This window comes from Lissotriton vulgaris, chromosome 6 (genome assembly GCF_964263255.1).
Source record: "Lissotriton vulgaris chromosome 6, aLisVul1.2, whole genome shotgun sequence".
NCBI classification, from domain to species: Eukaryota; Metazoa; Chordata; class Amphibia; order Caudata; family Salamandridae; genus Lissotriton; species Lissotriton vulgaris.
The window spans coordinates 1,398,119,311-1,398,145,259 of record NC_141694.1 but is presented as its reverse complement, the minus strand read 5'-3'; positions in this window follow the sequence as shown (position 1 = coordinate 1,398,145,259).

Here is a 25,949-nt window from a genome sequence, read left to right as displayed (position 1 = left end):
TAGCAAAATGAGAAGGAGATGGCTAGCCCAGATATGCAGAAACTTAGGCAGGGGGACCTGTGTTGAAGCATTCAGGATACTGAAATGTGACCCCAGCATCCCAATTGTCGACTCTGTGGCGGGGTTTCTCTTCTTAATGTGGTGTACAAGAAGGATACTTCTTAAATCTCCAATTGTATTGGCAGCTAAGAACTAGCCATTGTCACTTCAATCTACTATTTGGTTCTGGGTGGATGGAAAAGTCCAATAAGGGTGGCAATTTAGGCCCTCATTAGGATCGCGGAGAATCCGCATCCTCCGGGCCGGAGGAAGCCACCGACGGCCCGGAGGATGCAGATTCTCGCAGCTGACCCTCCAATGTCCCCCCACCAGTTTAGAATGGCTGGGGAGACGAGAAGTCCGTCCGCCGCTTTTCCGCCGCGGTCGCCTTCCGACAGCGGCAGAAGAGCTCTAATATGGTGGCGGTGTCTATCAGACACCGCCAGCCATATTAGGATGGTGGGAAAGACATGCTTTTCCGCTGCACCTTTCCCGCCGTGGAAAAGCATACGGACTGTCACTTCGGGGGCCCCTTGCGTGCCCCCTTGGTGAAGGGGGGGGTGGGGTGCACATGGGGGGTACCTTTGGTATCCCCCTGCACTGCTCGGTGCCTGCCGCTTTGTGCATGCAAATGCGATGCATGCATTTTTCACTTTGCGGCGGGTGCAGCTTGAAGCTCCACCCGCCGCAATGTTAAAGATAGTGGATGTGACCGCCACCCTGGCGGTCACATCCCAATCTGCTCGGAGGGAACGCCGCAGCCCTTGTGGACGTTCCCTCCTCCTCAGGGGTTGCGGACGGACTCAAGTCCGTCCACGATCCTAATCGGGCCCTAAATACTAATAATTTTTTAATAATGCACCAGGCACTTTGTAATTAAATTTCATGCTGCTATGTAAAGAGTTTGGGAGGTAGATATAACTTCGCCTTTATTTTTTTTCTCAACTACACGTTTCTAATTTACTTTTAAATTGTATATACTTCATGGTTTCTGCCATTTTAATGTTTTTTTAACTCGCCGAAAATCTTCAAATACATGTGATATATATCTTGCACTTTTTGGGCCATGTTGGCCGTAATAAAGCTATATTTGACTTGACTTGGTACCCCATTTTGTGCATAATAGCAAGAAAAGGCCCCAGTATAACAGTGACAAAAGTCCCTGATTGCTGAAGTTTGGGTCCAGTAACACCTCTCTGACCTGGGACTCAGTACACATTTCCCACATTCCCTTGCCTCTACCTGCTCTCTCTCAAGCTTTTACTGACCTTTATAAGGCTAAGCAAAGGGGTAAGGATGCACAAATATCCTCTGAAATGAATACTCACTAAGTCATTTAGACCTCTGCAGGGGGCCTGTGAACCTGCCTGGTCTCTGTTTAAATTGAAATACCCACCTGTCAGGTGGGTATCTCTGTGCCGTCAGTTGAGCTGCTGCTGAATTGATAATGGGACCAGCAACTCTTATGTGAAAAAGAAATGTTTGAACCAAGATTAAATCACCACTTATGAGTTTGCCCTGGCCAAATGGTTTGGGGGGAAAAGGAGAGGAACTCCATGAAAAATATGTGCTTTAGGGGGCAGTGACAGGGTAACAGAGGAATGTGATTGATTGTCCTGTGATAGCCTCAGGGTTCATTATCCACTCCACTTCATATATGGTAGCTTCAATGATCAGTTCACACATCAATGGCCAGATCAGTCAAGAGGGTGCTTCCCCTAGAAAAATATAAATCAAGTAAGGCGATAGGCTAGGTGCAAATCCCTACCAGTCTAAGGTTACCTTACTAAATAGAAGAGGTGGGTATCTGGAAGAGGAATCACCTTTGGAACTGCGTGATCCCTATGCAGAATGAGCTGAATAGCAAAAATATTTTGCAGTTCTGAGAATGACATATGTGTTATGCTGAATATTGATGCCAGCTTCTTAAAAGGATGGAGTAACTCCATGGGTCATAAAAACCATGAATGTGCCTTGTTGCCTCCAGAAGCAGATATCCAAGGTCCACAAACAGAATGCCTGTAAAGGACACTAGAAACTGGAGATAACTTCTGCTGACATATCCCCTGAAAATAAGGAGAATCATAAGTTAAACTTCACAGAATTGGGAATAATTTGCCTATCCCAGAATTGACAGGTTCTTTTGCTCAGGTTCACCCAGATTCTGGGATGTTTTTTAAAGATATTTGCAACCTGCTCTGAGCAGGTGGAAATATCTGTGAGGGGAGCCTGTGTAGGTTAGGGGGCGTTGGGTTTTGTTTGGGGAGGACATCTGGGGATGGAAAGATCATACACTCTGCTAGAGATGTTGTGCTTAGGATGGCCTTTCTGCCAACCTTTTGCTTCCCATTTTTCCTGGTTCTTTTGTTGGCCTTAGGACCAATTTATCACTGTTAACCAGTGCTAAAGTGCATGTGCTTCTACCCTAAGCATGATGACATTGGTGTATACCTGGCTGGCATTTGCTATACTGCTATACTGGTAAGTCCCTTGTAAATTGGTATACCATTTACCCAGAGCCTGTAATCTAAGTGCTACTAGTGGGCCTGCAGCACTGGTTGTGCCACCCACAGAAGTAGTCTTTCAAACCTGCCTCAGGCCTGCCACTGCAGTGCCTGTGTCAGCGGTTTACTTCTACTTCGACTTGTCATGTAACACTACTTGCCAAGTCTTAAACTCTGCTTTAATTACATATAAGTCACGCCTAAGGTAGGCTCTAAGTAACCTTAAGGGCAGGGTGTTATGTAAGTAAAAGGTAGGGCATATACCCTTATGTTTTGCATGTCTTGGTAGTGACAAACAGCCTATTTAATTTTTCAATATTGTGAGGCCTACCCCTCTCTTTGGCTAGCATTGGTAATTCCTTAATATACTTTTAAGTTGTAATTCCTGACCAGAAACGTAATTCCTGATCATGTTTGATATGTTTGGAATGGTAATGATAAATCTTTGCTTACTGGTGCAGTTGGATTTAACATTACTGTTTTATAAATGCCACTTTTAAACAACAAACATTTCTCTGCACTTACTGCTCCTGGTGCCAGACAGTCTGTGTCCAATACACATCAGATCTGGTTGACAGCAACACTTCGTGCATTCCCTCTAGACAGCCAGAAAAACACAGTCTGGGTGTGAGCAAGGACTGATCTGCATTCTAATAGCTTTCCTGGGCACGAAGGGGGAGAAGTGGCTCACACTTGCATCTGAATAGGCCTGCTCTCACACAAAGCACTGATTTACCTCCCCGGGTTAGCATGGATGATAGGCCTGGGCTGAAAGGGATCCTTGTGCACTTCAGAGAGCTCCTTTGAACCTACCCCCTACACAAAAGTCATTTTGGGGCATATGTACTGGGTCTCTCACCCCCTAAAATCAGACACTTCTGGATCTTGAACGAAACCTCTGTCAGAAGGACTGCTCAGTTGCTTAAAGGATTCAATTGGACTGCTTTTCTGGAAGGAATGCTTTTCTGCTTGTTGTCCTGCTGCCTACTCTTCCCTTACTCTACTCGAAGGAAATCTAGCCTCTAACTTGCCTCCAAGTGATTTCCAAGGGCTTACTTGCCTGCCTCATGTTCTTCTGAAGACCTAGGGACACAAAAAAGTTCCAACCCATCCTCTACAGGTCCGGGGCCCATCTTCAACATGCTCCTTACACCCAAGAGATACCTCTGCAGTCATGGGGCCTTGGAAGTGGTGTTTGGGTTCTTGAAATCAAGCCTTTGGGTTATTTGTGACCCTGAACGGGCTTGTTTGCTCTGGCAATGTGCCACTCTCTCAAAGGATCAGCACAAGCCCCTTGCACAGCAAACATCACCGCCTGCGACAGCGAGGCCCATTCTGCCATCCACAATGACCGGTCAACATTTGGGGCCATATTATCAAGAAAGGGCGATACATTATCGCTGCTTTTATCGGCAGGAAACTGCTGCTAAAGCGGTGAGAATGGGCTTGATAATATGCCCTTGTGAATTCCCATAGAAGCCCAGGTTAACACCAGAACCTGGGCTTCTATGGGAATTAACAAGGGCATATTATTAAGCCCATTATCGCCGCTTTAGCTGCAGTTTCCTGCCGATAAAAGTGGCGATAATGTATCGCCCTTTCTTGATAATATGACCCTTGGCGACCACAGGATCATTGCAGCGACCCTCTACTTGCTCCCGGCAACTGTCTTTCCTGCGACCAGGACGCCTGGCTCAGCTTGAGAAGGTAAAAATTTAGTGGGACCTGTTTGGAACTGTATCCAACCAGCGCTCCATCGCAGTCAACCTGAAGTGTGGCTTTCCCCCTATTTAGCATGACCTAAAGTAACCTTTTAGCGCTATTGACTTCTAAGCACTGTTTTTGGTTTATTCTTTAACAATCCATTTCTCTACATGTACTGCTGGATTTTTGTCGTTTTGGTCTCATTTTCCTCAGATAAATATTCTCTATTTTCTAAACCTATGTGGAGCCTTTTTTTGTTGTATTCATTGTGTTACTGTGTGTGTTCGTTGTACAATTGCTTTACAAATTGCCTTTGAAGATAAGCCTGACTGCTCTGTGCCAAGCTACCAGAGGGTGAGCGCAGGTTATATTACTGTGTATCTAGCTTACCCTGACCAGAGTGGGGGTACCTCCCTGACCGGGGTACATACCTCAGCCAACCAGGAATCCCATTTCCAACTCATTCTTTGGGGAGCAGTGTCTGCTCTCTGGGAGAGTACTGCCTGGTGCTGGAGGGGGAAGGCACGGGCCAGGTTGTGCATCTGCCTCAGCCCCAGATCTACATTCAAATATTGTATTTAGAGTGTGGATCTACACCCACTTAATCTGGCCTAATATGACCCGACCTGGAAATTTTAGGTCTAGAATTACTGAACCACTCAGGGTTGCCTATAGCAGTATCTCCCAGGTGGTACCACTCTGGACAACTCATAATGGATGCCTTTTTGTCTGACAGGCAGACCAACGTCATGTTGGCATGCATGAAAATTAGGAATTTTAGGTGACATGCAAGTTTGCATCAGTAAATATAACATGGGAATGTTGGCAGCTTCTTTGAAGACAATAGAGCAAAAGCAGGCTATAAATAATGGTATAGGTCCAGTGGTGTCAACTTTCCAGTTTCTGAATCTGCAGTCTATGTCACTCCCACCCCTCTGCGTTTGCAGGGTATGTGGATAATATAGGTCTTAAATCCACGGCACATCACAGAAAATGTTTTTGTAAATTAGGACATTCCACCCTAATTGGGTGGAATGTTTTAATAATAATAATAACCTTGAATTTGTAAAGCGCACATCTACCTCCGAAGTGGTTTCCCGGCACTGGGGGGTCTCAGGAAGATTAAGCAAGCTATTGCCCAGAGGCACATGGTGCTGGGCTGACCTGCCACCGGCACTGGGGATCAAACCATGAACTCCGTGGTCCTGAGTCAGGCACCCTGGCCGCTGCGCCACACCTCTTCCACAATATTAGCTTAATAGTCTTCCATAGCAGGTTATACCAGCTATTAAAGGCCTGATCCCTTGTTATAGTCGGTCACCTTCATTTCAGGCCTATAATGTTGGAGCAGGCCTTTGGCGGTCATTAGTCCTGTTAGGGTAGGCTGTAAAGATATTATGTGTATCCAAAGACCAAGGCTCAGGTTGCTTTAAAATACCTTCAGTCAGTATGATCTGACCAATGGAAAACAGATGCAAGTTAATTTCAGCTCATTCAAAAAGATCTTTGGGCATCTACTATAAGTACCCTTACAGTTGACTAAGGAAATGTAGGAACGCAATTGATGGACCCTCAGGCACAAGATAATGAACTGCCTACCACATCTACATAGAAGCATGCTTGATCTATACTTACTATTATAAAGAGAGAACACAAACCTTTTGGCAAGGTAAACTCGGGAACCACAGCGCCAATCCAGACACCCGATACATCGTTGTAATCCTCAGGGTGTGTAGACGGACATAGGCTATATAAATGAAAAATAAATAAGTTATTAAAAAATATAAGTTACAAAAAAAAGTAGTCCCTTCAAAGTAGCGCCGGCCGCGATGTGCGTGCTGACATCAGGAGCGGCGTAGAACAGCGCGGGTTGTGCTCAACAGATTATCGCCAGCAATAAACGCCCTCTGGCAGAAGCAACGCTTTCACTTTCATCTGTGCGAGGTGCTTTCCTTCCCTGCAGTATACAGACCGCACATAAGCGGAGACAAGCACACGCTCTCTGCCCCGGGTCTGCAACAAACCTCGTGGGTTTGCGTAATATATATGCCTGATCGCGCCTGCGCCGGCTGCATTCTTTCTCTGCCTGCTGAGGCTCTTCCGACCTCAGCTGCTTGCTGTATCTGCTGCTTTTCTTCTGTGCCTGCTTTTTCCCCGCTTGCATCTCGTGACATGGAGTCTGTGCTTTCTCTCTGCCTTTTGGGGTTGTTCCAGCTGCGGTGAAGCCGTATCCGAGCTTTCTTCCCATGCCTGTGGGGCTGGCTCCCTTTCCTTGCCCAAGAGCTACAGATTCAGACGTGCTCTGCGAGAGTCTCGGAACCGGTTCTACGGCTTCTGTGCAGATCCGAGGCCAGCGGAGACATAGGCAGGAGGGGAGGGCTCGGGCTTGGGCTTGTGCTCTGCGCCAAGTGGGACCGTGTGAAATACTGAGGGGTCCTTCGTAAAGACAAAGGCAGGCAGGCCAGGGGGAACAGTTGTGGAGAAGCACTGAGTGAGGATGGGTGCATGGCGGGATGTTTACACGGGGTGGGGGCACAGGTCAGGGTGCACACATGCTGGGGAGAGGCTCTGAGCAGGATGTTTACACAGCGCGAGGCGGGGCTCGGGGATGTGCCCACAGGGTGAGGAGTGTTGTGTTCCTGGAGGTCCGCCCCTGGCGCCCCGGGCCCGGGGCGCGCTAGTCATGTGACTCCTGATAATAAAAAGAGGTCTCGCACGCACGCAGGCGTTCAGAGGCGCGCAGACCAAGCAACAAAGTTATTCCCAGTGTCCGACTGAGTTTATTCTAGGGCCACGTGTTAGGCCTAGTTAGGATTAGATGCCCCGGAGTGTAGGTCCCAGATTGACACCCCTAGGGCGATCACTTCCCATCTACAGGACACAACAATTGGCGACGAGGGTGGTTGCCGACCCCTCGCTACGGGCGTGTGTGTGCCCATTCTCGGGTGAGGCGGCTGCGAGCGCTCCCATTCGCTCATGGTGCTCGTGCCTTGCTGCCACACACACCCCCACCCAGCACGCCTGGAGGGACGACGACTTCTACCCCTGGCTCTTTGGAGGTGAGCGGCGCTGCCCGACGCTACCCTGCTGCGTATCGAAGCACAATTGGTCGCGCGAGGCCATTTCCCCGCAGGATCTTCCCGTCCGGTGCTGCACTGTGCTCGGTGGCACGTGCGTGAATCGCACCTCGGCACGCCTGGCGAGGCGATCTGGACGGCGTCCGGTCCTACCCAGCTGCTCGAGGGGACATGGTGTCTGCCCGTCCCTAGGCGCTACATTGCCATCCGTATCCGGAGCGCCGGTCGCACGCGCTCCACTGCGGTCGCTGAGGGACACACAGCGGTCATCGTCCGCACTGCCGGTGGGCATTGACACGTCCGTGCAAAACCCCTGTCATCGATGGCCTCATCGAAGTGCCTCTTCGGACCTCACCTCGGCCGGCCACGGGCCTGATCAAGCGCGTCCTGGGCGATGGCTACCATTCCGCCCATTGAACCGTTTGTGGTGGAGGGTGCGCCCTCCACTCTCGCTCCGAAATGGAAGGAGTGGGTGGACAGGCTCCTAATATTCTTCGAGGCCACCAAGGTCCACAAGGAACAGAAGCGTGCCATGGTTCTCCACCTTGGTGGCAAAGACATTCATTCCATCGCTCGGACCCTCACAGAGGCGACCCCCAAGACTCACCATACCCTGATTAACGCTCTCAATGCACACTTTGAGCCAATGGCGAACCAGGACTACGAACGGTTCATCTTCCGACAAGCACGGCAACTGCCGGAAGAGTCGCTGGATGCATACCACACCAGACTTAAGAAACTGGCACTAACTTGTGGGTTCCAGGATGTAACGGAGGAGATCAGGGGACAGATAATTCAAGGGTGCGCTTCTGCAAAGTTGCGAGAGAGAATCCTGGAAGAATCGGGGAAGCCTCTACCCGACATCCTCACCCTTGGCCGCACAAAGGAGCTGTCCAAGGCCAGGGCGGCCCACATGGAGGCTGCATTACAAGCCAATGTGAAGGTGGAACCGATCAATAAGATACAGGTCCAGACACCGTCCAAATGGCCCAAAAGAGCAACACCCCCTCAAGGTGGGGCATCAGGACAGTCATGCGGTTACTGTGGAGGCCCGAGACACCCGGCACCAGAGTGTCCAGCACGGGGCAAGAGATGCTCAGGATGTGGCAAGATGAACCACTTCGAAAAAGTATGCCGGTCCAAGAGGTTCCGCAAGCCACGCCAGACGGTGCAGAAGGTGAGCCCAGCAACAGCGACATGGATGACGATGACGAGGAGGAGCGGTCAGTACACAAGGTGCACATGATCGGCACCGCCACCAGACGCACCAGGACACTGCCCCAATGCTCCATCCAGGTGGCGGATCAGGATATCATGGCGGTAGTAGACACCGGCGCATCTATAAACCTTATGAGTGCGTCTCTCTACAGCAACATGTCTACACCTCCGAGACTCAGCCCCACCCCCATCACGGTGTATGCCTATGGTCAAGACATTCCGCTCCGGATCCATGGGAAGTTCAAAGCGGCAGTCCGCCATGGGGACAAAGTCACAAGAGCCAACATCTTCGTGTCGGAAGAGGGTCAAGGCATGCTCCTGAGCTGCAGAACAGCCGAAGGCCTGGGGGTGGTCACATTTGCCTTTGGAGTACATGAAGAGTCGGTGCAACAGTTGATCATGGACTTTCCAGATCTATTTGAGGAAATTGGGTGTCTCAAAGGTCGTGAAATACATCTGCACGTGGACCCCACCGTGCAACCTGTGGCCCTGCGACACCGTCGCATTGCATTCCACCTTCGGCCACTAGTGGAAGAAGAACTGCAGAAGCTGGAAGCAGCCGGAATAATCGAGAAGGTATCAGGCCCCACCCCCTGGGTTTCGCCCATCGTGGTCACGCGGAAACCGAAACAGCCGGGAGCAGTCCGGATCTGCGTAGATATGCGCCTCCTAAATGCTGCCATCAAGAGGGAGCGCCACATCACCCCCACGATAGATGACTTAATCGGGGAAATGGCTGGAGCCTGTTGGTTTTCCAAACTTGACCTTCGTGCGGGGTATCACCAACTGGTGCTAGACAAAGAGTCAAGAAATATCACAACCTTCTCCACCCATATTGGACTTCGCAGATACACCAGACTTAGTTTTGGGATCTCCAGTGCGGCTGAAGTCTTCCAAAATGTCATTCAGGAGCTGATTGCTGGCATACCCGGAGTGATAAATGTCAGCGATGACATCATGGTGCATGCCCGAACAATTCCAGAGCACAATCACCGGTTGGCGCAAGTATTCCGCAGGCTCCGCAGCGCGGGACTCACGCTACACCGAGACAAGTGTGAATTCCTACGGACCAAATTAGGGTTCTTTGGGTATGTTTTCTCAGCTGATGGCGTCAACCCCGATCCTGACAAAGTCGAAGACATTAAGGATGCGCCACCACCCACGATGGTCACGGAAGTCAGGAGTTTTCTTGGCATGGTAAACTACTGTGGTCGTTTCATCAAGGACCTGGCCAACCTGACCCTCCCGCTGCGTGAGCTCACTAAGGACTCCACTCCGTGGAGCTGGGGACCGGAACAGGAGAAGGCGTTCCAGGACATCAAGAGCTCTCTCTCCAGCAACACCACGCTGGCGTTCTTTGACCCGCGACACTCCACACTTATCGCGGTAGATGCCGGACCGGCGGGGTTGGGGGCCGTACTGATGCAAAGGCCAAGAGATGAAACAGACTGGACACCAGTTGCCTTCGCCTGCAGGTCCCTCACGGGCACTGAACAAAGGTACTCACAGATTGAGAAAGAAGCCATCGCAATTCATTGGGGATGTCGCCACTTCCACCTGTACGTCTATGGCAAGCCATTTACGGTGGTGACCGACCATAAGCCGCTGGTGGCTCTGTTCTCAGGGACTTCATCGAAACCACCCCCAAGAATAGAAAAATGGATATTGCAACTGCAGGAATACAACTGCACTATTGAGTATCAACCAGGAGCAAAGAACCCGGCAGATTACTTATCGCGACATCCCAGGCCCGCGACTCCAGAAGAGATGGATGAGGCGGAAGAAACAGAAGCGTATGTGAAGTGGGTAGTGGCCAGGTCATGCCCGCGTCCCATATCCCTGGAGGACGTTGTGAGCGCCACGGCTCAAGACGCCTGCATACAGCGGGCCAAGGACCTCCTTCGGACTGCCAACTGGCAGAAAGCTAAGGAGAGCTGGAAGGCGCTCACTCCGGAGGCGCAGAAAATGATGGAAAGTTTGTACCATGTCAGGGCTGAACTTAATGAAGATACGGCAGGATGCCTAATGCGAGGACATCGCCTAGTAATACCAACGGCTCTCACGGGACAAGTGATACAACTAGCCCACATAGGTCACCAGGGGATGGTCAAGACCAAGGCCCGGCTGCGAACCAAAGTATGGTTCCCCCTCATGGATGACATGGTGGAGAGCGTGGTGAGGTCGTGCACTGCCTGCCAAGTCACGGGAGAAACCTCCCGGGAAGCCCCCATCATTGTGGAGCCCCGACCACAAGGACCCTGGGAGCGGGTCAGTATGGATTTTGGCAGTCTCCTGGATGGAAGACACACTCTGGTGATGATAGATGACCATTCAAAGTACCCCGAAGTGGAAATCGTAACAAGTACCAGCGCAGACTGTGTCATACCCAAAATGGAAAAGATTGTTGCCACTCATGGTGCCATGAAGGAACTTCGAACGGACAATGGACCGCCATTTCAAGGACAGGATTTGGCTACCTACTTGTCATCTCTTGGGACACGCCACAGGTGCATAACACCTCGGTGGCCTCAAGCCAATGGGGAAGCCGAGAGGTTCATGAGGACACTGAACAAAGTGATCCGTATTGCTCACGACAAGGGACAGTCTGTGGAAATGGCCATCTTTACGTTTCTTCGAAGCTATCGCCAAACCCCTCACTCCACAACAGGGGTTGCCCCAGCACATCTTCTCCTAGGAAGAGTGATAACGGACTCCATCCCTCATCATCCACAGTGGTCACCTGAAGTGGTAAATGAAGAGGTGGTTGCGAGGAGAAGAAACACCACGTTTGCCAAAATTAGCCAAAGACGACGGGCAGTGCCACCCCAGTTCAGACGAGGAGATGTGGTGCTTATTCGCAATCGCGTCACTAGTGGCAAGTTTAGACTCAATTATGAGAAAAGGCCGTGGCGAGTGATTGGGGTGAAAGGCACCCGTCTCACAGCAATCCGAGGACGAGAGAGGGTGACTCGCAATGTGTCTCACTTCAAACTGTTTCATTCCGCAGCCCAGGAGTCAGAGCATCGGCAGGGTGGTGAACAAACTGAAACTGCAACTAATTCACCAAATGTTGAATCAACACCCAGTCACGAGGTCAGACAAAGTAACGATCCACAGGCTCCCAGTGAAGAAGTGGGAGGTGACGCGGAGGCCTTTGAGGAGGCCCCAGATCCGGAGGGGGCCGACAGAGAGGCGCCAAGTCACGAGTCGGAGGCTGGAGCGGAAATGCTGAGTCACAGGGGGTCGCAACGTCGATTAAGAGACAATCCCACCCCCTCCGGCTGGTTAAGAGACTACTTCACGTAAGACTGTTTCTATTTAAATATGCATATAGCTGAGCAGACCAGCCAGTAAAGTGGTGCTGCGCTTAAAGGACGCTGAAGGTATCGGTCCTAATGTTCCCTGAGACTAGAGTAAAAATGTTTAAGTGTGGTTTTGTTTGTGTTTTGGTTTTTCCTTATTTTAGGAGGAATGTTATGTTCCTGGAGGTCCGCCCCTGGCGCCCCGGGCGTGGGGCGCGCTAGTCATGTGACTCCTGATAATAAAAAGAGGTCTCGCACGCACGCAGGCGTTCAGAGGCGCGCAGACCAAGCAACAAAGTTATTCCCAGTGTCCGACTGAGTTTATTCTAGGGCCACGTGTTAGGCCTAGTTAGGATTAGATGCCCCGGAGTGTAGGTCCCAGATTGACACCCCTAGGGCGATCACTTCCCATCTACAGGACACAACAAGGAGGATCCTGCTGACCAGCATGGGGGCAGATGATTAGTCGGATCCCAGACGCCAAGTTCACCCCTGTCCCTTCACTTATTCTCTAGACTGTATTTTCAGTAATACTGCAGTAGAAGTCCGGCTCTTTCACATCTAATTTAGAAAACCTCTAGGAAGAAAGTATGTATCTCTATCGTGAAGCAGCCCATCTGGTGCTGCTCCGACAAGGGGCGCGGCAACGAGAAGTAGCCCATGTGCCTTGTGAAGTTTTGGACCTTCTCAGGGAGTGTGGGGTGCAGTTCAAAGGCTACATAGATGAGCAGGCAGTGGTCACATTTGTAGCATCCACCCCAGCTCTGGAGCAGGCTAATGACCACAACACACAGGGAGCTCTGTAATATGTCCTTAATCTTCGGCATACAGCCCTTAACTGAAATGGGAGTGCCTTCATCTCTCTGCACGGCCCCCCACCCCACCCCACCCCTTCTTGACCCACCCCCCTCCTTCCGTCCATCCTCTGATTCCCTCCCCAGCCCCGCCTACCTGTTTCTGGCACTGACAATAGCCTGTGTGAGCTGCTGCCCTCCTGCTGGCCCGCTCCCCCTGGCTCATGACAATGCCCCCTCGGTCCCGCTGCCGTCAGCCGGGAATGACTCCCACTCCCTCACTTACCTCATCTCCCCCGCAGCCCTGCCCAGCCCCGGAGTCACGAGGTAGCCCGGCCGAGCTCAAAGGGTTAACGCAAAGCTGCCAGAAGAGCCCTTCCAAGCACTACATGCCACAAACACTGGGACACATCTGCAGACCGTGCCTGCCCTCACACCGTTCTCTCGGAGTGAGTGGAGACCCCCAGGTGGCCCACACATCCTGAACAGTGAGGGGCGCGAAACTGCTCCGCAAAGTGGCGGGCGCGAGCTGGCGAGAGACCCCCTACCAGAGGCTGTAGAGCGCGGGGCCCATGAAAGGTAGAGACCGACTGCAGCCCCTAATGCCACATCACTGAAAGATCGTGAACTCTTATTTATTTATTTATATATATCTATACTACCATTATAAAGAGAGAACACAAACTTTTGAGCCAGGTAAACTCGAAAAGTACACCACCAATCAAAACACCCAAGACATCTTTGAAAACCTCAGGGCAAGCAGAAGGACATAGGCTATTAAAAATAAAAAATATACGTTGTTTAAAAAATTTCGAAATAAAAATAAAGTAGTCCCTTGCAAGTAGCGCCGGCCGCGACGTCTGGGTGATGACATAATTTGCGTTTGCACTCCCTGGCAACACTTCCAGAAATGGCGCCGAAGATCGCGACCTGCTGGGAGGACTGCCGCGGCCCTGCTTGCTGCTGGGCGAAGTGGCGGCCTGTGCGGGCAGGGCACATGGAGAGTGGCGGCCTGTGCGGGCGGGGCGCCTGGAGAGTGGCGGCCTATGCGGGCGGGGCGCCTGGAGAGTGGCGGCCTGTGCGGGCGGGGCCCCTGGAGAGTGGCGGCCTGTGCGGGCGGTGCGCCTGGAGCGGGACCGGCGGCTGAGGTAAGGATCAGGCGGGAGGGGGGGCCGGGGCGGGAGGGGGCAGAAGTGCACGCAAGCCTCAAATGCTACCCCCAGCCCTTTTCTGCCCCAGGCAACACTGGGGCGGGCTGCTAGTTGTAAAGATAAATCCATTGTCAAACTTTGATTCGACTAACACTTTTTAAAGAAATGGTATGGGCAGGTGCCAGCATCAAAGAATACACTGCTCTCCAAGGAGTGTAGGTAATTGCAGAGAAGCCAGGTACTCCTGCAGGACAATCATCAGAGTGATTCAATTGGTCCGTCTGAAAGCATCAAGGCTGTCTCTTAGTGTTTTCCCTGTTAACAATGTGATATTCCACAATGATCATACTGGTTTGTTGACAGACTTGACGTTACTCCAGAGATGCAGTGATTAAAATGGCTAGTCAGTGATAATATATTTCACCAACCACTATGACAACCAAATAGCAACAGGACTACTTCAGCCTGGTACTCTGTGGAACACCTCTGCAGAATCTTTCTGTTAACATTGAGAATAGTGTTCTAGTACAGCTGTACAGAGTGTCTGGTAAAGGCAGGTAAAGCATCAGATAAAAGATGGAAATGCGTAAAGAATGCTAAGCATCAAGTGAATGGAGGAGTTGATTCTTGAATTGAAAATAATTGAGAAATACTCAAGTCTACGGGGTAGCTCTATGTTATTCATATCCAAGGCTATGAATCAGTTGTTCATTACCCTATAAGGTGCTCATAACTGCCTAAACACTAAAGCCAAAACTGTCCAATGTATAGGAATCATTAGTTCAACCATTAGTTTACATGATTATTTTGAAATGAAAAATGTGTAATCAACTTTCTAAACAATAAGTAATAAAGTGTTGACTGGCACCGATTAAATATGTTTGGCAAATCGTCATAATATACAGGTGCTCAACCAGACCGTCACTTCCAATTTTTCCCGTACTGGCAGCTAACTGTGATTTACTTTGAGGTTGGCAGAGTACAAAATGCATCTCTTGTACGCATTGAAAAATCGAGGGTACCCAAAATGCAAGGTATGCCCAACTATATTGCATGGGCTATATCCCATGACAATATCATCTACATGAACCTAATCACTACATTGCAAGGTGTGGGCAAGCAGAGGTAAAAATAATAATTGCAAAACAAGGTTGCTGGCCTTCTCCATTTATGCACCTAGGACCTGGAACAAGTAATAAGGCGAACAAGGGTACCCCAATATGTGAACCTGGGGTGGTAAGCTGTTTTGGGAAACAATGGTTCTGGTGTGGCCTAAACCTCCAAGCTGAAGTAACCCTGTGGGGGGTCCTATGATTGAGAGTAGGAACTAGGGGCCAGATGTAGGAGCCCAAATACCGGTCGGTAATGGCCGAATTCGGCCGTTACCGACCGGTATTTGGTGATTGGGATGTAGGGGCATCATTTTACAGATTCGGTAAATTACCGAATCGGTAAATTTACCAATTCTGTAAAATACCGAATCGGTCATTTTACCGATTCGGTAAAACCCAGATGTAGGTGGAACTCTTCTGAGTCCCAAAGGCCTGTCAGATTATAATTCTTAAAAGAGAGTGGTAAGTAATATAAGGAGGGACATGTAGGTCAGTATATGACAGATGTTTATTCCACAACAATAGAATTCAGGTGCACACACAATAAGTGACAATAAGCATGACGTGAAAAGTGAGAGGGATATTAAAATAAAGACATTGCATTGACAACAGTAATAGGAGCTCCTTTAGAAGATTTTTTACAGAGTAAAAGGAATTCATGTTGTAGGGGGTCGACGGCGTTTCAAACTCAATTATTTGAGTTCATTTCAGGATATACATAGGTGAGCAAGCTGAATTATGCTGGAATGCTGTTAATTGAATAACATCCGGGGTTGCAATAGCCTGTGAAAAAGCTATGCTCCTCTGTAGTTGGGCGTGGGCGCTCTCGCACTCAGCGTAGACTACAGCAGAAGCAGGACACGATCTGTTTTCACTCTGCAGGTTTTCATTAGGTGTCCTGGTTTCTCCTAAAAAGAAATATTCGGCACTGAACGATACCACTCAGCGGCCAGCTGCCTTTCCAGTACTGATTCTGCACTAAAGTCCCCCACGCTCAACCACAGAGGAACATAGCGCTACTGGAGGTAAAATTGAATCATGAGCCGCCCAGCATGCATTTTCTACCCCTTGGCAGAACTCCCTGGAAGGATGTATGACGTTACAACGCATACTTTTACCACGCATGCCTTTACAACGGGGTATTTACAACAAAAACCTTTACAACGCATAGTGCTTTGGGGAGCTGGATAGTGAATAGTTTAATTTACTATTCCAACTCCAGTCCCCGTTGACACTAGGGAAGGTGTTGGATAGTAAATTAAACTTATTCCCTATCCTAGAGCGCCCCCCAGCGCAATGCGTTGTAATGGTTTTTGTTGTAAATACCGCGTTGTAAAGGCACTGCGTTGTAAAAGTTGCGTCGTAAAGGATGTTTCCCCCCTGGAATCTCGTGGGGTTTTATTTAACTCCCTATGATTTTGTGGTGTGAAATTTCACATGTTCTGCCCAGGCCTAGTGTGAATGCATGTGTATGTGTAAGTATGTGTGTGTGAGTGAAAGTAAAGGTCAGATGGCATGTGATGTCACTTCCGCTACCTCTGGCAATTTTGGTGAATTGACGTTCATGAGCACGAAGTTTGTAATTCAGATCAATGCATCTGACTCTGATGTGGGTCCAGAGTAAATGAGATGGGGAAATATAAAGTACACAGTCTAGAGGGTAGACTGGTTAGCACTGGAGTGACAATATTTTGAAAATTGCTAGGCTTTGAAAAATTAACTTGGGGTCCGATGTAGGTAATCCCAGATTACTGATTCTTAAATACCGAATCATACTGATTCGGTATTTAAGAACTGGCAATGGGGGTGTAGGTAACTTTACCGATTTAATTACCAAATCGGTATGATTCGGTAATTAGCAAATCGATATTTACCGATTCGGTAATTGCCATTCATTCCTATGGGCCTGGAGGCCCAAAGGAATGAATGTCAATTACTGAATCGGTAAATACCGATTCGGTATTTGGGGGAAACATAGAAGGGTGGCAAGGTGTCACTTTGACACCCTGTTGCACCCCTCAATTGTGCATGGGTGCACATGTTGCAGACATACATGCCCTTAGGGCATGTATGTCTGCAACATGGCACTGTTTTAAAAGCAAAAAAAATGCTTTTTAAAGGGTTTTCATTTTTTACCACCAACTTTTAGTTGGTGGTAAATAACGAATTCTTAAACCCCTGTAGCACTGATTACAGTGCTACCTACATGTCAAAATACAGATTCTGTAATTTTACCGAATCGGTATTTTGCCGAATCGGTAAAATTACTGAATCTGTATTTTAACATGCCCCTACAACCATAACTCCCAATACCGGTCGGTAACGGCCGAAATCGGCCGTTACCGACCCGTATTTGCCTTCCTACATCTGGCCCTAGGTGCGTTACCCAGATAAAGTCTACAGCTGAAGAAGTGATTAATCATGATGATGAGGAAATGGAAAGCTATTCTACTATCTAGCTCATTGCAAAGGACTGACATAATAATTGTTTCGTCATGCACACTCTAAGCTAAGTCCCTGAGTGCTGATGGATTGTGTATGTTTAACCCCAAAGGGGGTATGGACATCTCATTTCTAGTTGTACTTGACAAGATGAGAGGGTGTATCTGCTCAGCTGAAGAACCCAGGATTATTTCATGTTATCTTTATTTTTGACCTTGGAGATAGTGGCCCTCATACTTTCAGTGACTGTGGCACTCATTACAAAGGGCTTTGTATTAAGACGTGGTAGTTCTGGACACTCTATTATCGATTCCAGAAGCATTGGCAATATTGGGTGCCACTCTACCTGAGGATCTAAGTTTGATTCCTAATAAACATCAATGCAGTGTAGAATAACATTGTTTGTTATTGCATGCTACTGCACTGATTTCCACATGACAACTTGTAATTCCATTGCTTTTACTTGGACAAGGTCCTCTGTGTATAATCCAATAAACCATTCAGTATTACCACATCCAGGAAATCTGGGTGCGGAAATATTGCACCTCTTACGGTTCCTGAGAGTTCAAATCATCAGAACCACTCTTTAGAGCTAAGCTCAAAACGACATTATTCGCACAGTAAGGTGTTCCGCATGTGTAAGTTCCAGTAAATTCTGCTCCTCAGCGCGGGGACACGCCGCTGTGCGTCACCAAGCACTTTATAAAACCCCCTAAATAGAAAAAATAGAAAAGTAGCAGAAGTTAAGTGTCCCATCAGGGCTAAGGGGTCATGTTTAATGAGGACCTCAAGTCTTTGTCTGCCGCCTTACCGTGTAAATTTCAAATTTGTCATTAATGTGGTGGAAGCAGCTTATGCAAAGGTATTTATCTCAGATGTATGACGTTACAACACATGCTTTTACCACGCATGCCTTTACAACGCGGTTTTTACATCGCAAACCTTTACAACGCATAGCACTTTGGGGTGCTGGATAGTGAATAGTTTAATTTACTATTGCAACTCCAGTCCCCGAGGACACTAGGGAAGGTGTTGGATAGTAAATTAAACCTATTCCCTATCCTAGAGCGCCCCCCAGCGCAATGCGTTGTAATGGTTTGCGTTGTAAAAGTTGCGTCGTAAAGGCACTGCGTTGTAAAAGTTGCATTGTAAAGGATGTTTCCCATTTATCTCCTGTTTCTTTCCTTAGAGGAAGCATTGTACCCACTGAGGAGTACACACCATCAAGGAAGGTCAGAATATTCATTGCAAATAAAATATTTTTGGACAGAAAGGCACAGTCCTATGCTTGATCTCTGAGTCAGCATTGAAGTTGAGAAGCATTGAGTGTAGCCCATCAAAGAATGAGGAAAGTGGCTGTGTGCATGAGGCACGTGATCCTTATAAAAATTGCTAATAAGTACAATAAACAAACGTGGATTGAGCTTTCATTGGTAAAGGGCCTAGTGGAAATAAATGGCGGAACACAAAATGTTGCCCCCACCCAAGGGCGCTGTGAACCCCCACTTTAGCAGCTACAGTGAGGGGGTGAAGTTTTTTATGGGAATCTTCTGACTGCAGCTTGGCAGACAAATGCTCAAAACTAACTCCATAGAAAGATGCGTTGGTGGAAAAGCAAAAGACGGATAGAAGGTTAAAAAGAAAGATGAGTGAAAGGGTGAATGGGTGAAAAGATGAGTAGATGGGTGAAAGGATGGACGAAAGAATGTGTCAATGAGTGAGAGGATGGGTAAAAGGGTGGATGAGTAAAGGGATGCATTGGTGGTGACAGTGTGGATGGGCGACTGTGTGGATGGGTGGAAGGATGCATGGGTCGGTGAAAGGGTGGACAGGTGAAAGAATGCATGGATGAGTAAAAAAGTGGATAGGTGAAAGGATGCATAGTTGGGTGGAAGGTTGAGTTTAATAATGGATGGGTGAAAGGAAGCATGTGTGGATAACTGGATGGATGGGGAAAGTGTGGATGGCTGAAAGGGTGGATGGATAGATAGAGAAAGACTGAATGATGGATGAAAGAATGAAAGGATGACCAAATGCAAAGGTAAATTGGGGGATATCTTCAGGTGGATGGAAGGTTGAAGGGATGAATAGATAGATGCTTGAATGGAAGAGATGATGGAGATTTTCTAGGGAGAGTCAGACTCACTTGACTGGTGCCACAAGAGCTTTGCTTAAAAGTGTGTGTGTGTATTTTAATTTTTTGACTACTCCCTGTCCCCACCCCTGCAAAAGTGATAATCAGATCTCACAGCTAGAAAGTCATTGGCCATCGGCTGAGTGGGGGCCCCCAACATGTTAGGAGTTCCCTTCCAGATGTAACTCAGTTGCTCCTGGACCTTTGCTGAGCCCCCCTCCCACCCCCCACGGCCCCCCTCTTGTCCTTGTATAACCGTAGGATGCCCGGATAAGCACATCATCGACTTAGCCAATGGGTAGTTAGTGCGAGGCATGCATAATGCCATTTAGAGAGGCATACCTGCGGCCAGGAGCTTCAGTCTGAGTGGCTGAACACGGACGAAACACTCGAACAAGTCTTAAGCATCAAGTGCGAACATTTCTAAGTCATGAAAAGAAAGTACAGATATATATCAATCTGAATTGGTGCGTTGGCAATGAACCCTCCTTGCTGATTATACCGTTTATTGTCTTCATGGCAGTTTATCTTTTAATAGTTGATAAAATGTCCTAGCCTGATACACTGAGGCCGGTCTGCCTCAGCTACGGCAACCTTGAGCTAAAAAATACATCCTTGTGTCATTCTTTCTTTCAGCGACAGCGTTGAAAGCATTCCAAGGAAAATAATAAAGGCGATTTTAATTACATCCCAAACCAGCCTGTCAGAACCTTTGAATGCGCGAAATAAATGCCTCCTTTTTAAGCAAATGTTTTCTGGTTCAGAAAATTAGACTTAGTATAATATATTTCCCTGTTACACAGATTCTTGGAGCCAGCATATCTTTGATTTTCAAGGATTTTTTTTTTTATTATTTCACCTTGGCGTGTCTTTTATCAGAATTCATTTTGAAACTTTTTAATTTGTGTGCTTTTATTGAAATGCCAATTCACCCTGAGTAGCCTATTATTGAGTATTCTAGGGACCCTTCTTCGGCTTTATCTGGGGATTGTATCGCTGTGCAATTCATCTGCAGTCTTCCTTCATGGAGAAAATCTTTCATATTAGATTCCTTTCATCATACGATGACAACTCTTGAATACATCATTATTCGGCGATGGGTTATAAATTATAATCATTAGACAATTTCTCACATAATCTGATTTACAAACAGTTTCTTTTTTATTATCTTTTCATGGAAAACAGTAAATGCAGCTGCCTGTTCTGATCGGCTCTGATAACCATAATAGAAATATTAAGTCCGAAGACGCGTTTACCTCGGGAACAAACACATTTGTAAGAAGAGCAGGTTAAAGGATTATTTAGCATGCAATTGCATTTACTCTACTATTTTATTGATAGACTGGTCAAACATTCGGGTATTTTTTTGTGCCTGGCTGTTAAGATTCAATTGACTGAACCAACAGCGTTTATTTTGCTGTTAAACAGAATTGAAATAGAAGAATGGATCCTGTCTGGTATGTGCATTGAAAGCAAACTACCTCTGTGTAGCAATGGCACAGTCCTTTCAGCCATTAAACAAGAATGGAAATTGCAGATTACCTTGTAGGCTTTATACATGTTTTTTAAACTCTTCATTTTAAAGATTGCTAGATCTCCCAAAGAGCTGCAATAAATTAATCCACACAGCAGAATGGGGGTGACAGTAGCAATGGGTTTCATTACCAATTTCTGACGAATACCACAACAGTATTTTCGCTCCTTAAATTAACAATAATCCGGATAACAGTCATTTTAGGACACGGAAATAATACAGTATTGCATATTAATTGCTCCTCCACCAACCTCTTGACCTGAGAAAAGGGAAACTACATATGGAGTCCAAATTATGTCCCCATTTATGAAAATCTCAATTCCAGCCGAGTTGATAATTACTTGCCCTTAAAATGAGGGCAATGTGTTTTTCTTGAAAAATCTAATTTTTTTTTTTTTTTTAGCATTTCCCTCCCTTTTGGGTGTTCATACACGCTGCATCCTGCTACCCTCTGAGTAGGTGGGTGTTGAATAGCAGCCATTATGTTTAAGTCCCACTGAAGATCCAAATGGACTTCCCATAACACTTACATTCCAGGTAAATCCGGCCTCTCTCCCTTCTTCTAGCATAATAAAAAACATGAACCATAACAGCAATAATATTTTGCATGCCTGTCTCTCCCCTCTTCACCTTTATCACACTGCCTGGCTCCGGAAGACAATATATGAGCACTTGTCTGGACACTCATGTACCACTCCATCAACGTCACATTACCCCGCAGTGTTGCATGTTACCCGTCAGTAAATGGAATTCAGTTCCCCAAAATGAGGAACGAAGCCAAAGGCTGTGCTCAACAGGGATGGCCATTCATGGTGGGTTGAGTGCAAATAAGTATTGTATTTGATGCATTATACATTTTTTTGAAGAAATCAAAGATTAAAGTTATGTTTTGCTTTGTTATGACACCTTAACATATGTTTAAAAGCTCTCAGAAAATCACCTAACACTGTTAAGGTGAATTATGGTTGCGAATTTAAACTGGAAAATAATTGAATCTTTTTTAAAGTTATGGTACAGACCACAATCCATAACTTGCAAAATAAGGTGTGCAAACCATAACTTGCACACCAAATGCAATACTTCTGAACTCACAACATGTATACCAATAAATGTTAACACTGAAAAGTACAAAGCAATTAATTAACAACTCTTAATTATACAACATTTATAGTACTCTCTTTCAGAGTGTGAAGAGTAAAATATGACGTAATCTCACATCTGTAAGATTATCTACAACATTTGTGATTACATGTCAAATCGGGGTAGCAGCATGAGCACCACATTTGATATGTATTTTATGACTGAATATACATATGTAAATAGGTTTCCAAGACTCTAAAAACATTTCGGTTAAATGTAAACACTAAGGGCCTGATTATGATGTTGGACAGAACTCCATCTGACAGCTAGTCGGGGGCTATCCACCCAACATTAATGGTTTCCCTCTGACCGCCGTATTACAATACATGCAGTTAGAGGGAAACCTGTGGGGGTATTCTGCTCCACTTCTGACGGGCTCTGGTGGTGGAATGATAATTCCATAATGACAGCGGAGCCAGCCAAAGCCCTGCCATTGGGATTATGATGTTGGATTCCACCTGCCCTTTCATGGCTGTCCTGCTGCTATGAAACGACAGGCTAAAAGTGACTTTGGGGGGCCCCTTGCAGGGCCCCCATACCCCCTGGCCCTCTGCTATGGGGCCTGGGGGGGGCACCTATGGTGCCCCCCTAGACATCCCTGCACCTTGTAGCAGGCACCTCATGGGGCTTGTCACGCGGTGCAGGGGTGTTTGCAAACATCCATTTTACAAATGTAGCTTGTGCTGCAGGCCTTTATCGTCCGCCGCACAAGTTGCAATAGTAAAATGGATGTTTTCAACTACCTATGGGCGTTCGCATCCAAATAAAGTGGGTGGAACCGCAGACCTATGGTTTGGAGGTTGCATTCCGATATGATGTTGGGCGAACGCTCCTCCGACCGACATCATAATTAGGTCCAATGCAGCTTAAGACAGTAGGTATTGACTTTTAGAAATGAGAACATGGGCGTTGGACCTGGGCCTTTCTGCAGGGTCACCCCAGATTTCTGCCTACCTTTGCTGAACCCATTTTTGTTGGCTTTTACGACGCTGTACCCTTTTTTCTCTGCTACCCAGTGGTAAAGTGCTTGTGCTCTCCCTTGAAAACATGCTAAAATTGACCTACATCTGATTGCTACATTTAATTTGCTTATCCGTCCCAAGTAAAAGGTGCTACATGTTTTCAGGACCTTTGAATTTAATGCTAATAGTGGGCTGCAGCACTCTGTGCCACCCACTATAGTAGCCTTTTAAAACATCTCAAGCCTGCCACTTCAGCCATGAGTGCACTTTAAAACTGTAATTTCAAGCTGGCAAAATAAACTTTTGCCATGCTTAAACCTTCAATTTTACCATGAGAAGCCACCCCCAAGGTAGAATCCAAAGCAGGCTTCTCCAACAAGTAGCCTGTGAGCTACTGGGCGCTCTCCAGCTACCTAGAAGTGGCTCTCCTGTGTGCAGCTTAGCCAAATAAATTAGAGGCTTTTGTTTGGTTCAATTAATTAGTGCATATCAAATTTGCGAAGCGTGTATCTGAGATGCAACTTCATGTATTCTGACAACTTATAAGTTAATGTTGGGAGAATAATCATTGAAGTTCCAAAATATAGTTAAAGCTGATATTTGAGTGAAAAATCAAGCAGCGTTTGGAAGATGTTTTAATGTGATGACCTTAGTGCCAAGAGCATTGTTGCTATGGCTTTTATGCATTACCCGTGTAAAGGTATTCCATATGGACAACGCTTTTTTTACCTTTCTGTAGGCAACCATTCTTGATGAACTGAGGTGATCACTACTTGATCTTACATTTAGTGACTACTAATCTAATCGTGTCTGTTGTGGTCAGTATTACAACACTGATAATATTAGTAGCTCTGGATGATTTTCCTTCAATATAAGTAGCCCCTATCACAGAAAAGGTTGGAGACTCCTGTTCTAAAGAATTAAACATCCGGGTTCAGGGTATTTAAAAAGTAGGAACTGGGGGAGTGCAGGAACCACCTACATTACTTCCAATGGCACTCCGGGTGGAGAGGAATTCTCCTTCAAAAAAAGTTCTACAAATGTAGTCAATGTAGTATGCAAAAAATATTAATCATCAATATTCCATTTAGGTGTGTTTATTTGAAAAGTCATGTATTTAAATCATAGCAACTTCATTCGAGAAACATATAATCGAATTGAAATTCAGAATATCCAATTGCACAGTTTGCAATCTGTAAATGAAGAGCGCAAAGGTTCAGGAAATTGAAGCGCCTCAACGGTACAAATACATTAGGAAAGTGTTAAGAATAGTCCTCAGGATCGGTTTGTTGATTGGTATGCCCACCTCTAGATCGAGCCAACGCCTGAATTGCCGTAATGGCGCAGAGCATTGACAGGATCAAGTGAGGGGATAATAAAAAAGATCAGGGAAGGAAAGGAAGGGGACAGCAGGGAGGGAGATCTGAAAGACATAAACAGAACACACACATAAGACTAGATTCCTATGCCTTAGACACCACAATGCTCTTGAAAGTACTGTAAGGAGATATACCTGTAAAAGAATAATTAAGCCTTGTAGATGTGTAGAGGCAACGTAGGGGTTGATACGGTGTAACTAAAGTAATGTACAAAGACAGGAAAAAACGTGATATACTTCGTGACATAGATACTATGTACATCTACATATCCTGCTGTGCATGACATATGAACATACCTAAGTATTGTCTCCACTAAACCTCACAGGGGAAGAGTGTAGCCTACACCTCCCGAACCCCTGTTAATTAGAAGAGGTAAATACACAGTTAACACCTAAAGAAAAGGTAAGCACGTTGCCTTTAAAAGAAAACACAGTTCAAATGCCATCAATCAAAGCTCCTTCTTGAACTCTAGGTGGTTCCAAACACCCAACTAATGCCTCTTAGCTGGGTACAGGGCGTAATCACAATGAACAGTAGAACAACCTAGAAATGCACTTGGTGCTACCCAAAAGTCTGCTAGCACCAAGCAGAATCACCACCGTTGGCCGAAAATGCCAACCGAGTCACTTCCAAAGAAAACCAAGTCTTAGAGCTAGCACCACGATAACAACCGTTATCGCTAAGCCCCAAAGTAACCAGGAAACCAAAATTAACAACCAGCGATCTGCTGAGAAGGGCTATGGTGCCAGCACCCTTACCGCACCAGGACCAAGGAATCCCAAATCAGAACAGGCTCACGGATCGGAATACCCAACACCAATCCCCGGCAGCCATTCTCCTTAAATGTGTTCATCGAGAGAATGCAGCGCGTCGCGAAGGATCTCGGGAATTGTAGTTCCGGCCCAGGGCATGCCGGGAAACGTAGTTCGGGTAAGCTGTGATCATGACAGAAAGGACTGTAAAAGAGGCTGAGCTCTAAATCATACCGAAAAGTACAGAGATTAGAGAAGTAGTCAAGTGGTGAACGGTATAAATAACGATGTGCGGTGTGGAACACGGAGTATAAAAAGGGATGCATGTAAAAAACAGGGTAGGTTGTGACTAAACGAGGGTAAGAGCGTGATTATGATATAGAAGCTTGGGTGAAGTACAGACATCCCAGAATGAAGGACAACCATCGAAACAAAGTGAATTCCGGTCAGTGAAAGTTAGAGTATAAAGGTTAAAGAATTAATAAAGTAAATGCTAATGTGGCGTCAGTGATGTAATGAAAAAAACAAGAATGCGTGCATTAATCACCAAAGTAATAATTATCGAAAGAAACTGTGCGTTGTGTGCTTACCGGATAGTCCAAGGGAAAGACGCATCTAATGTGACTCAAGCGTGTAAAAATTCCGGGTAAGAACGAGGAAGTAAATATTGGTGACAGACAACGTGGCGTGCGTGATAGAAACAGA